The sequence below is a fragment of the Coenobita brevimanus genome, chromosome 111 (assembly GCF_032717465.1).
Source record: "Coenobita brevimanus isolate Jiangsu-jjx chromosome 111, ASM3271746v2, whole genome shotgun sequence".
NCBI classification, from domain to species: domain Eukaryota; kingdom Metazoa; phylum Arthropoda; class Malacostraca; order Decapoda; family Coenobitidae; genus Coenobita; species Coenobita brevimanus.
Genome location: NC_137064.1, coordinates 16,325,825 through 16,337,080, shown reverse-complemented (window position 1 = coordinate 16,337,080; position 11,256 = coordinate 16,325,825). Strand labels below are relative to the sequence as shown.

At 47.9% G+C, this 11,256-nt stretch overlaps 1 non-coding gene across 1 annotated transcript; it reads left to right on the top strand.

The window, feature by feature from the left end:
• Positions 1-704: 704 nt before the first annotated feature.
• On the top strand, positions 705-823 carry LOC145417945 (5S ribosomal RNA). The gene has a single exon (XR_013900606.1). It is a non-coding gene; the product is annotated as a 5S ribosomal RNA (ribosomal RNA).
• The last annotated feature ends 10,433 nt before the right edge of the window (positions 824-11,256 follow it).

The following is an 11,256-nucleotide window of genomic DNA, read 5'->3' as shown; positions in this document are numbered from 1 at the left end:
ATATCCTGCCTACAAACACGAGGGATGACAACTTGATGTACAACCTCCCATTCACAGTCGGCTGATGCTGTTGGGGGTCTCCACTTCCTCATAAGTACTCCTGACTTTATATAATAACAAGTAGAAGCACCAGCTGACTCTTCCTCACTGCAAGCAGAGTTAGCTAGACCTTTCAACTCAGGGTCAGCAAACTGCAACTCAACCAACTCTTGACGAGACAAATTATCAATGCTACGGGGTACTGCCTCATCTGGTGAGTGGTCCAAATTAGCAAGAAAAGTGTCAGCTAGGATAACATCATCATCATCATTATCCTCTAAGTCACCAGTAACTTTAGACCTAACCCTAGTGACAGCACATGCAGAGAACACATGAGGGACACCACAATCCTGGGCCGCAGCCACTGGCTTACTAGACAACTGAGGAGCTGGACACACTTGACTTCCACCAATATCATTTCCAAGTAAGAAAGTTACACCTGACATTGGGAGTGTCTCAACCAACCCAACCATAAAGGAACCATTAACAAAACCAGACTCTAAATTCACTCTGCACAGAGGGACAGATAAGTAATTATTCCCTACACCTTGTAAGATTACAGTTTCATCAGAGGAATTAACATTAGAGCCTAGAACACTGGTCAGCATAAAGGATTGGCAAGCACCTGTATCACGATATATTTTAACTGATTTCCTGTCATTACTGTCCAGAGCCATACCACGTTGAGTACACCGCTTCCCGTCGGATCAGCGAAGTTAAGCAACGTTGGGTCTGGTTAGTACTTGGATGGGTGACCGCCTGGGAACACCAGATGCTGTTGGCATAACGTTCTCCCTACGTGTCAAGTGGGGTTGGTGGAGGATTAGTGCACCTCCCTGTAAAACAATTAACTCTAAGCCTTTGGCCACCCCGTTTGGGATACATGGCGTCTGGCAATGAATGACTGAATGAACTGTCCAGAGGACTGACAAAACTATCAGACAGGAAATTAGCACATGAACTCTTGAGAGTGTCACCCACGTTACTGCTCAAAAGAGGAGCTCCACCATGAGAATTTAATTTACCCCTCAAAGCAGGTTCAGTTAACTCGGTTAAAGAATTCTGGGAACTCTCAAGGGTGGACACTAGACCAATTGACAGAATATTTAAAGACTCCTTTTTGTTCACATCACGCTGTCTCCTGAAACATTTCTCCGTAGTATGACCAAGCTTACTACAATAAGTACATTTACTTTTCTGAAATCTAGAGATGGAGCTGGTATTTACTTCCTGAGAAACATCATCTTTACTCTCTTTCCTGTTACCTGTACTCTGAGTAGAGGCAACGTACTTACTCTCAGCTTTCGTTTTTTCTTTAGAATATCTCTTGTGAGTGAGAACATATTCATCAGCTAAAACTGCAGCATCAGACAAATTATCTATTCTTTTCTCATCAAGATATAGGCTTACATCTTTATTAATACACCTTTTGAAGTCCTCCAGCAAAATCATCTGCTTAAATTTATCAAAATCAGAATTTACATTCTTAGAATTTAACCACTGCTCTAATAGATCTTCTTTGATTTTTGCATACTCAACATGGGATTGCTTATCTTGCTAATAAGTTGTCCTAAATTTTACTCTATAGGCTTCGGGAACAAGCTCATAGGCCTTAAGAATCAAGCTCTTAACTACATCATAATTATCAGATTGATCCTGAGGCAAAGATGCATAAGTTACTTGAGCTTTACCGGTGAGAACAGTCTGAAGGAGTACTCGCCAAAACATTTTAGGCCAATTAAAACCTGTTGCTACCCTCTCAAACAACTGAAAATACTTTGTTAAATCAGATTCATTAAAAGGAGGGACAAGTTATCATTTTTAGTCACATCAAAATCATCAGAGCTAGATGATCCAGTTCCACTTTGTTTCATGGGATACTCATGGTCTGCCTGAATCCTAGCAATTTCAATTTGTGCCTGTGCCTCCTGAATACGAGCCTGAGATTCAGCCTCCTTAGCACGAGCCTCCTGCAGGGCTAGCTGTAACTTAGCTATTTCAGTCTGCGTTTGCTCATCTGGAGGAGTTACATTTTTTTTTTTTTAAATAACAGAACGGAGGAAGGAAAAACAAATGGGGAAAAAAAAATAATCCATACACCAGATTACTGGTGTCCTTTATTCATAAAATATCTGTAACAGTTAGACTTGAACAGTTGTGGGTCGAAATTTGGAGGAAAACAACTCTGGGGAAGCGAGTTCCAGAGAGATGCAGTTCGGGGAATGAAAGAATTCTGATAGGCAGAAGTTCTGCAATATGGTTGAGTGACATTCCAGACATGAGCGCTACCAGATGCCCGTGTAGCACGAGGGAAGGCATGGAGAGGTGGCACCATGGACGCAACTTCGTCTGAGCATTTGCCAAAAAAATATCTGTAAAATAATGCAAGGGAGGCAACATTCCTTCTTACTTGCAGGGGAGGTAGTTTATATGTAATGGCAGGGTTGTTAATGATTCTAACAGCTTTATTCTGAATTTTGTCTAGTTGTCTTAATGCAACCTCTCCACAACCATTCCACAAGGGTGAGCAATATTCAAGCTGAGAGCGCACATGACTCTTATAAATTATAGCTAACTGCTCATTGGCGAAGAAGTTACGGACTCTGTACAATAATCCAAGTTTCTTTGAGGCGGTCTTAGCAAGTGATCTGACATGAGAGGTCCAGCTGAGGGCACTGTTAAGTGAGACACCAAGAATTTCAATACTTTTGGAGATGGGAATATTAGTAGCACTGAAGGTAATGTACGAATCTGGCAATATCTGTCTATTAGTAAACTGTATATATTTAGTTTTAATAGCATTAAAAGAGACAAGGTTGTTTTGTCCTCATTCACTGATTGTAGCTAGATCTTGATTTATGGAGATGGCTGTACTGAGTTGAGAGGTAGAGATATTAGACTTTGTAAATGGATGTCTGAGTGTGAATGAACTATGTAGTGTTGAGTCATCTGCATATGAGTGAACGGGATTGTGAGTGACAGATAAGAGATCATTAATATGAACCAGAAATAGGGTTGGCGCCAGAACTGATCCCTGCGGCACGCCGGCGTTAATTGAGTGGAAATTCGAATATACATCATCTACTTTTACTCTTATTTTCCTGTCACTAAGATAAGAAGAAATCAAAGGAACAAAAGACGTTAGTCCATAGCAAGGGAGTTTGGACAGCAGGGAACGGTGCCATACTCTGTCGAAAGCTTTAAAGATATCAAGAGCTACTGCATGAGTTTCTCCAAAAAGATCAATTGATTGATGGATGGTATGAGTTAAGAGATTGAGTATGTCAATGGTGGATCTTTCGTGGCGAAAACCGTATTGTCTATCACTAATTAAGTTGTTGGATTCAAGATGTTTAACAATATGCTTATGAATTAAAGTTTCAAATACCTTACCAAGAGAAGATGTGACAGCTATTGGTCTGTAATTGGAGGGGTCAGACGAACTTCCTTTCTTAGGAACTGGGTGGATATTGGCTTCTTTCCATGAATTTGGGAATAAAGAAGTACATATGCATAGTCTGAATAATTTGGCTAGGACAGAGGCAAGTTCAGGGGAACACTTTTTCAAAACAATTGGCGGAATTCCATCTGGGCCTGGAGCTTTGTTGGTAGGTAAATTGTCTAGGATGGATTTTACGAATCTTGTCTGTATTTTAAGTGGGGCAATTTCGGGAGAATCAAGTTCCAGTACTGAGACATTCTGGCTGGTATCATCTATGGTAGAGTTTCTTGCAAAGGTACTAGCAAAGATATCTGCTTTCCCACGTGGGTCATTTGTAATATTGCCATCTGAAGATTTTAGTGGGGGAATGGAAGATGACTTGTTAAAGTTATTATTGAAAGAAGAGTTGACCAGAATATTCTATTGTCATTAGGGTTGTTAGTTTTGATGCTTGCTTTTGAAGAAAGTTTGATTTAGATAGATTTAATACAGCTTTTGCATGATTTCTAGCAATTTTAAATTGGGAGAGTGATTCAGATGTTTTTGATTTTAAGTAAGAGTTATATGCTAATGACTTTTATTAATCATGTCAACAATTTGATCTTTAGACTGATGAGAGCGAACAGCAATTCCCAATTGTTGAGCAACAAGCTTAAGTTCATTCTTTGTTCTGTTTTCTACATCACACACTGTTTGCACATTTGACAAAAAATCTTTGGCTTCATCAAGCGTAGTAATAGTAGACATGATGAATAAATCACAGTCACAAAATATCAAGCAATATCCTTATGATAATATCCTGAATATCCTGATAAGAGGTCGCCAAATTTATGTTACGGAACAGAGATAGATAATGAACACTTCAAGTGAGAACACCAAAATCACTACTGTCCCGCAACTTTCCAGGTTCAAAACAAAAGAGTTAGGTAAAATTACATGTCAAAGTTTAATGCTCAAACTAACAACTAAACATTCAGGACTCATAAGGATAATGTAATGGCAAAAAACAGGTTAAATATATGGTTAACTGCAATAGCCTCTATTAACACGAAATTAGCAAGAGTAAATTTATCTAAGTTTGCCCTGATAAAATGAGAAAACCGGATAATGCTTAGTTAATGCAAGATATATTATTACAGATACAAAATATTATTAATAATGGCTGACATAAAAACTCCACATGAATCACAAAAGCCTCACCAGGCCTACGAATTAACACCTTACGCTATACAGTACAAGAAAAAATGTAATAACACTTGTACTCAAAATACACAGCTGCTAGATGGTTGGAGACTTCCTGAGCAATCACAATAATAACAACTGTACAGGGGAGGACAGAGATGTGAACAAAATGAGGAGTAGATCTAAGTGGCAATTAATGCAGAGACTGAACTCATTATATAGGGGCTGGCAGAGCTTGATACAACTTGTAAGAGGGACGCGCAAATGAAGCCATAGGGGACAAAGAGTTGACAATCCTGCTCTGAACAACAGAAAGAACGACTTACTCTACTACAAGGGGGAGAAGGGGGGAGTGAGGCAGAACACGCAAGTCCAGTCACTATGGAAGCCACGAGGCGAATCGTGATCAAACATGCAGCACACTGTACGTTAGAATTATACAAAGGATGATGAAATCATAGGCTATGTAACAATATATATATATATATATATATATATATATATATATATATATATATATATATATAATGCGTGAGCAACAGCATAGTGCCCCCAGAAACTCCCCAACAGGTAACTTGCATGAGCTACAGCATAGTGCCCCCGGAAACTCCCTGACATCCCCACCTGGACCTCACGGAGGAGCCGCAGCCAAACCACAGGATGCAGTGCGACAATGGCACAAGTCAGCCCCAGCCGTGCACCACTATGACACTCAGCCTCCTCGCCGTCACCCTAGCAGGAATTCAACACTACCTTAGGGGAGAGGTACCGCCGGATCGGATCGTGGTGGAGCTTCCCATCCAGCTCCAAACAGCACTCCTCAGGAGTTGGCCTGTAGCCACTCCCTCCTTCAACAGGAGTGTGCCTGTAGCCTCTCCAAAGGTGTCTTCCTCTTTGGGACGGCCGGTAGCCGCCCACCCCTTGTAAGGGAATTGGTGTCTTACCGACCTGAGGGTAATCAGGAGACAGCCAGTAGCTGCTCCCGCCTTCATCAGAAGGTGTTCTTCCAGGGACGGCCTGTAGCCGCCCTACACCCCCTCCTGCAGGAGTCGGCCTGTAGCTGCTTCTCCCTCCAGCAGAAGGAGACGGCCTGTGGCCGCTCCCGCCTTCATCAGACGGCTGGTAGCCGCTCTGAAGGTGCCGCCCCCGAGTCGGCCTGTAGCCGCTCCTCCCCATGGCAGAAGGAGACGGCCTGTAGTCACTCCTGCCTTCGTCAGACAGCCGATAGCCACTCTGAAGGTGCTGCCCCTGAGTCGGCCTGTAGCCGCTCCCCCTCCCTCCTGCGGGATACGGCCTGGAGCAGCTCCCACCTTCGTCAGACGACCAGTAGCCACTCCGAAGGTGTCCAGAGGCACGCTGATTCCCCCACTCAGGCCATGGCCAGTAGCCGGGCCTTGGCGCCTCATACCCGCGCCCTTGGGCAGCCACGGCCAGTAGCCGGGCCCCACGGCCAGAGACCGGTGAGCACTGTACTGCCGCCCTAGCGTGAGACGCGTGCCCGGATTCCCAACGCAGGAGACGCAGAAGGATCCCGGAGAGGCCCTACCGCCTCCCCTGGCCTCTGCTCCCTACACCTGGCCCTGGAGAAGACCCACCTGACGGACCCTGATTCAGGTCGGTGCCACAGCCCCTCCCTGATGGCGCCCCTTGACTCTGGGGGCCGCAGTCCAAGGGTACTCCAGGCCCTCCCCAGGACTCCCGGGCGAGATCTCCCTACGTCCTGACGGCGGAAGACCTCCACCTCCAGCCGAGACCTGAGCCAGAGATTTCTGGACCTGTTTGGCCCCAGTCCTGAGGGCCACACCCCTGTACCCAGCCCAGGGAATATGGGCCCCTTCACCACCTGCAGCCCCAGACGAGAGAAGACGCCCCTGCGAGTCGTCCCGTGCCCTCTTGGCACGCCCTTCCCTGGCGGTGCCCCTCTTCCGGCAGAATTGTCGCCGGCGTGTCTCCCCGCCGCCCCCATCGTATAAGTGACTTATGTTAAGTGTGATGTTGCCCCAAAGTTAGTGTAACAGAGATATAGTGACATAGTGCATCCCAAATAACAGGGCAAGTGTTCACGAGAAGATAACAGGGGAATAAGTGATACCACGGGGCGGATTAATAAGAACAAGTGCAGAGACTAAGTTCTGGTGAATCAGACTTACGAGTGACCCCCTTGTACGAAATCCGTAAGACTCCCAACCCGAGAGATTCTCCTTAATAAAATATCCAAACGTCCCTTGCTACCAGGAATTAGTGAAGAGAAAGTGTTAATAATACCCTCCTGCTTGTATTACCATAAACACAACGAGACTCTCAGTGCCTTACACCCTCCCTTATTAAATCTCCTCTTGGCGTGTATGTAAAAACCTGGACTAGTAATATAATCAATTATCAAAATCCCCTTGCTACCAGAAAATACCAAGTCAGAATCTGTAACATCAATTCCCACTCGATATTATTATAACTATAATCAGACCCTCAGCGCGTCACCCCTCTCCCCCCCCATGTGAGACCCAACCCTGCTCCCCCACGTGCACCACGATAATGTGTTCTAAGTAAACCTGTACACTAAATCTAGAAATTAGCACCAGTGTGTATCCTGTGAGATACTGATTATATATATATATATATATATATATATATATATATATATATATATATACATAAAATGCCCGACGTGCCCGCCACCGAACCTCCCACCTCACCCCCCCCCACCCCACCACCGGGCCGCCACCGCACCACCACCCCAGGAGGACACAACGATGGGGTTAGTGACCCCAATCAAGAGGGTCACCAGGACACTACGGTCCTGGACCCTTGTTCCCCGCAACTGCCCCAACACCAGGTGACCGGGGAAAGGCAACTACCTTGCGGGCGGAACAACCGTAATCAGAAAAAGGGTAGGAATGAACTAGCTTCAGTCCCAAGTAACACCATATTGACGGCAATTGTTACACCCTCTAGGGCAGGAGGCCCAAGGGCAGGAGGCCCAAGGCTACGGCCTAATAAAGTGTACGAGGGTAAGGCGACCCAAGGCTCCGGCCTTAGTACACCCCGTAGAGAGAGTTGCCCCAGTGCATCCCTCTCCTGCTGTTCTCTCCTACAGGAGCAACACCGTGCCGACGATCCCTATACGTGGTGGGGAAGGAGCGGCCCTGTACGCCCTTCAGTTGCTTTCTGTAAGACGGGTAGGCATCTGGCTCCGGCCGTGGCACGTACCAGGGTAGAGAAGGACCTGAAGATAGCCTCAGTACGTACTGGAGAGAGTGTGGCCTCTGTGCCCGTCACTCCGGCTTGTCCCCTACTATGGGAGGAACACCGCGCCGATGGTCCCTATACTTGGTGGGGAAGGAGCGGCCCTGTACACCCTTCAGTTGCTCCTTGTACGCCGGGTAAGCTCACAGCCACAGCCAAGGTACGTACCAGGGTAAGGCGACCCGAGGCTCCGGCCTCAGGACGTACCAGAGAGGACACGAGTGACGTGAGTCCTTCTCCAGTCTCTTCCCCCTGTGGGAGCCCTTCGTCACCACCTGGGAATATAGCCTCGGAGGTGACACTAGAGTGGTGGCAAGGTCCGATATCGGACCTACCTCCCATGCCTGGGAGATCCTTGTTCCTGCCTGAGCCCCGAAGGAGAAGCTGCTGCAGCCCAGCCCTGACAGCGCCTCTCCTCCTAGGTGCCCGCAGTCCTAGGACACCCAGGCCAGACCCACTGGCTCCCGACGAAGGCGATCCCGGCTCCCTCACTCCACGGAGCCAGAGACGACAGGCCCGACTGCTCCAGCTGTTCGGCCCCAGTTCCGAGGGCCACCTCTCAGGTCGAGGCCCCCAGACAGGAGGGCCTCCCTGCACGACACCGACGAGGCCCCAACTCGAGGGCCACCTCTCAGGTAGAGGCCCCCAGACGGGAGGGCTTCCCTGCACCCCACCTACCAGTGTAACCCGGGCAGTGACTCCCCTGCGGGTAATCCCTTGCCCTTTGCAGGCCGGGTCCCCCTAGGGCTCTACCCTCACGCCCTTGTCACGGAGTGAACATTTCCCAGGAGATACAGGTAAATAGTGACGCCCCTTGTGTCGAGAACAAATCGGGAAAAAGAACAGTGAACAGTGACTAAGTGAAGAACAGTGCAGTTACCAATAGTCCAAAAGAACTCAGTGTCGGCAGGACAGAAAATGAACCTTAGAGTAATTATCCAAGTCCTCCCAATAAAAGAACTTTCTGTGAACGCGTAAGGCTAGGGTGCGCGGGCCGGTCAAAAGCCTGAGTGTGAGTGTTGCCGTGACCAGGTGACTGTGTCAAGTGTCGCTATCCGCACCCTATCTTATTTATAGTAATAATTCCCCTACAGACTCCCAATCTTGTTTATCCCCTTTGTGATCAATTCAGTGTATATCCTGCCTAAAAGTGACACATAGACAATACCATATATAATTCAAGATATCCCTGTATGAGCATTGTAGTGTGTACTGAGTGTAACTATATTTTGTGGTGCTGAATGTTAACTCTGTGTCCCTGTTCCCCTGTATCTCAAATATCACTCTGTGTTGTATTGTAACGGTTAGAATTAAGGTAATAGATGTGTTAAGGTGTACTGCCTCGTTTTTATGTCCTGTTCCTTTGTTGGTGCTTTACTTCCCGTCTAGAAAGAGGACCCTGCTTCAGTCGCTAGAGTTTTTTAGGACGAGAAATCGCCTTAAAAACACCAGCATAACACTGGTGGCAAGCGGTGGTTCTGGATCCGAGTAAAAGCACGGAGGAACGATAAAAGGGAACTTGCACAATGGCAGCCAAACCGCACATCCAATTGCCGAGATTCAACCCGGACCAATGTGACATTGAATTATATTTAGATATGGTCAAACCCCTCCTAGACATAGGGTTCGACTCGGACAGAGAAAAAATTGCAGTCACATTGCCTAACCTGGGAAAAATAATCACCACTGTCGCACCAAAAATCGTCCCAGAACTGACATGGGACCAATTCTCACAAATCGTGAGACAGGCTTTCGCGCCATCAATAGGCAGAGTTGTCGCCCTCTCTCAACTCGACGCCCTCACCTACGATGGTAACCTAGATGACACATTTGTCCAGGCTCGGCACTTCGTCAGTGCCACTTATCCCGAGGCAACTACAAATGCCCGAGATATACACACATTTAATGCCCTGCTGAGGATTCTCCCTAGCACAGTCAGGGAGCACTTCTCGATCTATGATCCCTCAGGGGACATGGACCAGGACCTGCAACTCATCAGACGTCTCCTCGCCACCCGTCCCATACCACAACCACTCCATGCGATGACAAGATTCCTGATGAACCACAACCCTCCACCCAAACCTAAGCCGCCGCCTCACCAGCCACCTACAGAGCCGACTCCTACTGTGCCCAGGGCTTACCCGCAGAAAAAACGCCCCAATCCCAAGGATCAAGGCAACATGATTACCATTAATCCTTGGGAGTTCACGGCCTGCAGTCGCACCTGCCCCCTGCACGACATAAGAGAACAGCTCAAGGCAAGCAGGCGCAGAAACTTTCACCAGGGGCGCAAGAAAGTCTCCTCCTTAGACGACGACGCCCCGGAAGATGACGCACCGCCAATACTCTACCCGGGACCGGACGACGGCGAACATGATGACCACACCCAACCTCAGCAGATGAATTATTAGGCCCGCCCCCGCACCTCCCCAGAGTGCCAGGGGCCACCTCACACAGCTACAGACCCCCAGTCTACAACAAGATTTGGCTGAACGGGGTCAAGGCACGATTGCTGGTAGATACGGGAGCAGCCAGATCGTGCCTCTACTGCCACTTCTACTCCCGCCACACCTCTGCCTTCGGCCCCCTTCTCCCCACTTCAGCCAACCTCATTGACGCGGGGGATGGCCCCCTGCCTATCTGTGGGGAAACACGGGCCCTTCAAACCAACACTCACCAACGAGTATCCACCAACCACCCATTCATCATATTCGACTCGACATGTAATCAATATGATGGATATCTTGGGCTGGACCTCCTCCAAAAACTCCACACCACGATTGACTGCCATCAGCGCCGCCTCCACTTCAGTCCAGCCCGCCCCAACCAAGCATCAATTAACAAGGAAAAAGAATCTGGTAGAGGAAAAAAGAACACCCCCCCCCACACCACGCAGACACACACAACCCTCGAACACTCACCTGCCCCAACCCAACCTCACTCAACGCCTCACTTCATCCCCCTCCATCACCACCCCCCACTACACATCGTCTGGACCCGTCCCCATCTTTTCCTGCCACTTTCGCCTCCTCAATCACCATTCTACCCCACCACGAAGCTTGGGTAAAACTTAACAGACCTTCAGGTACCTCCGTCCTCTTCTCACCATCCATACCCACCGGACCACTCTCCTCCTGTTTAGTATCTCCCACCTTCCTCCCCCCACATGCCCATGAAATCCATATCGCTAACCTCGCCACAACCACACTAACCCTACCACGAGGACTCATCATTGGCGACACGGAAGAAGCATAACCATGCCAAGCACCACCCCCCGATCATCCCACTCTCCCCAACCTACCATCACATCTATTCCCTTCCCAAACCAACAGCCTCCGACAACTCCTCCT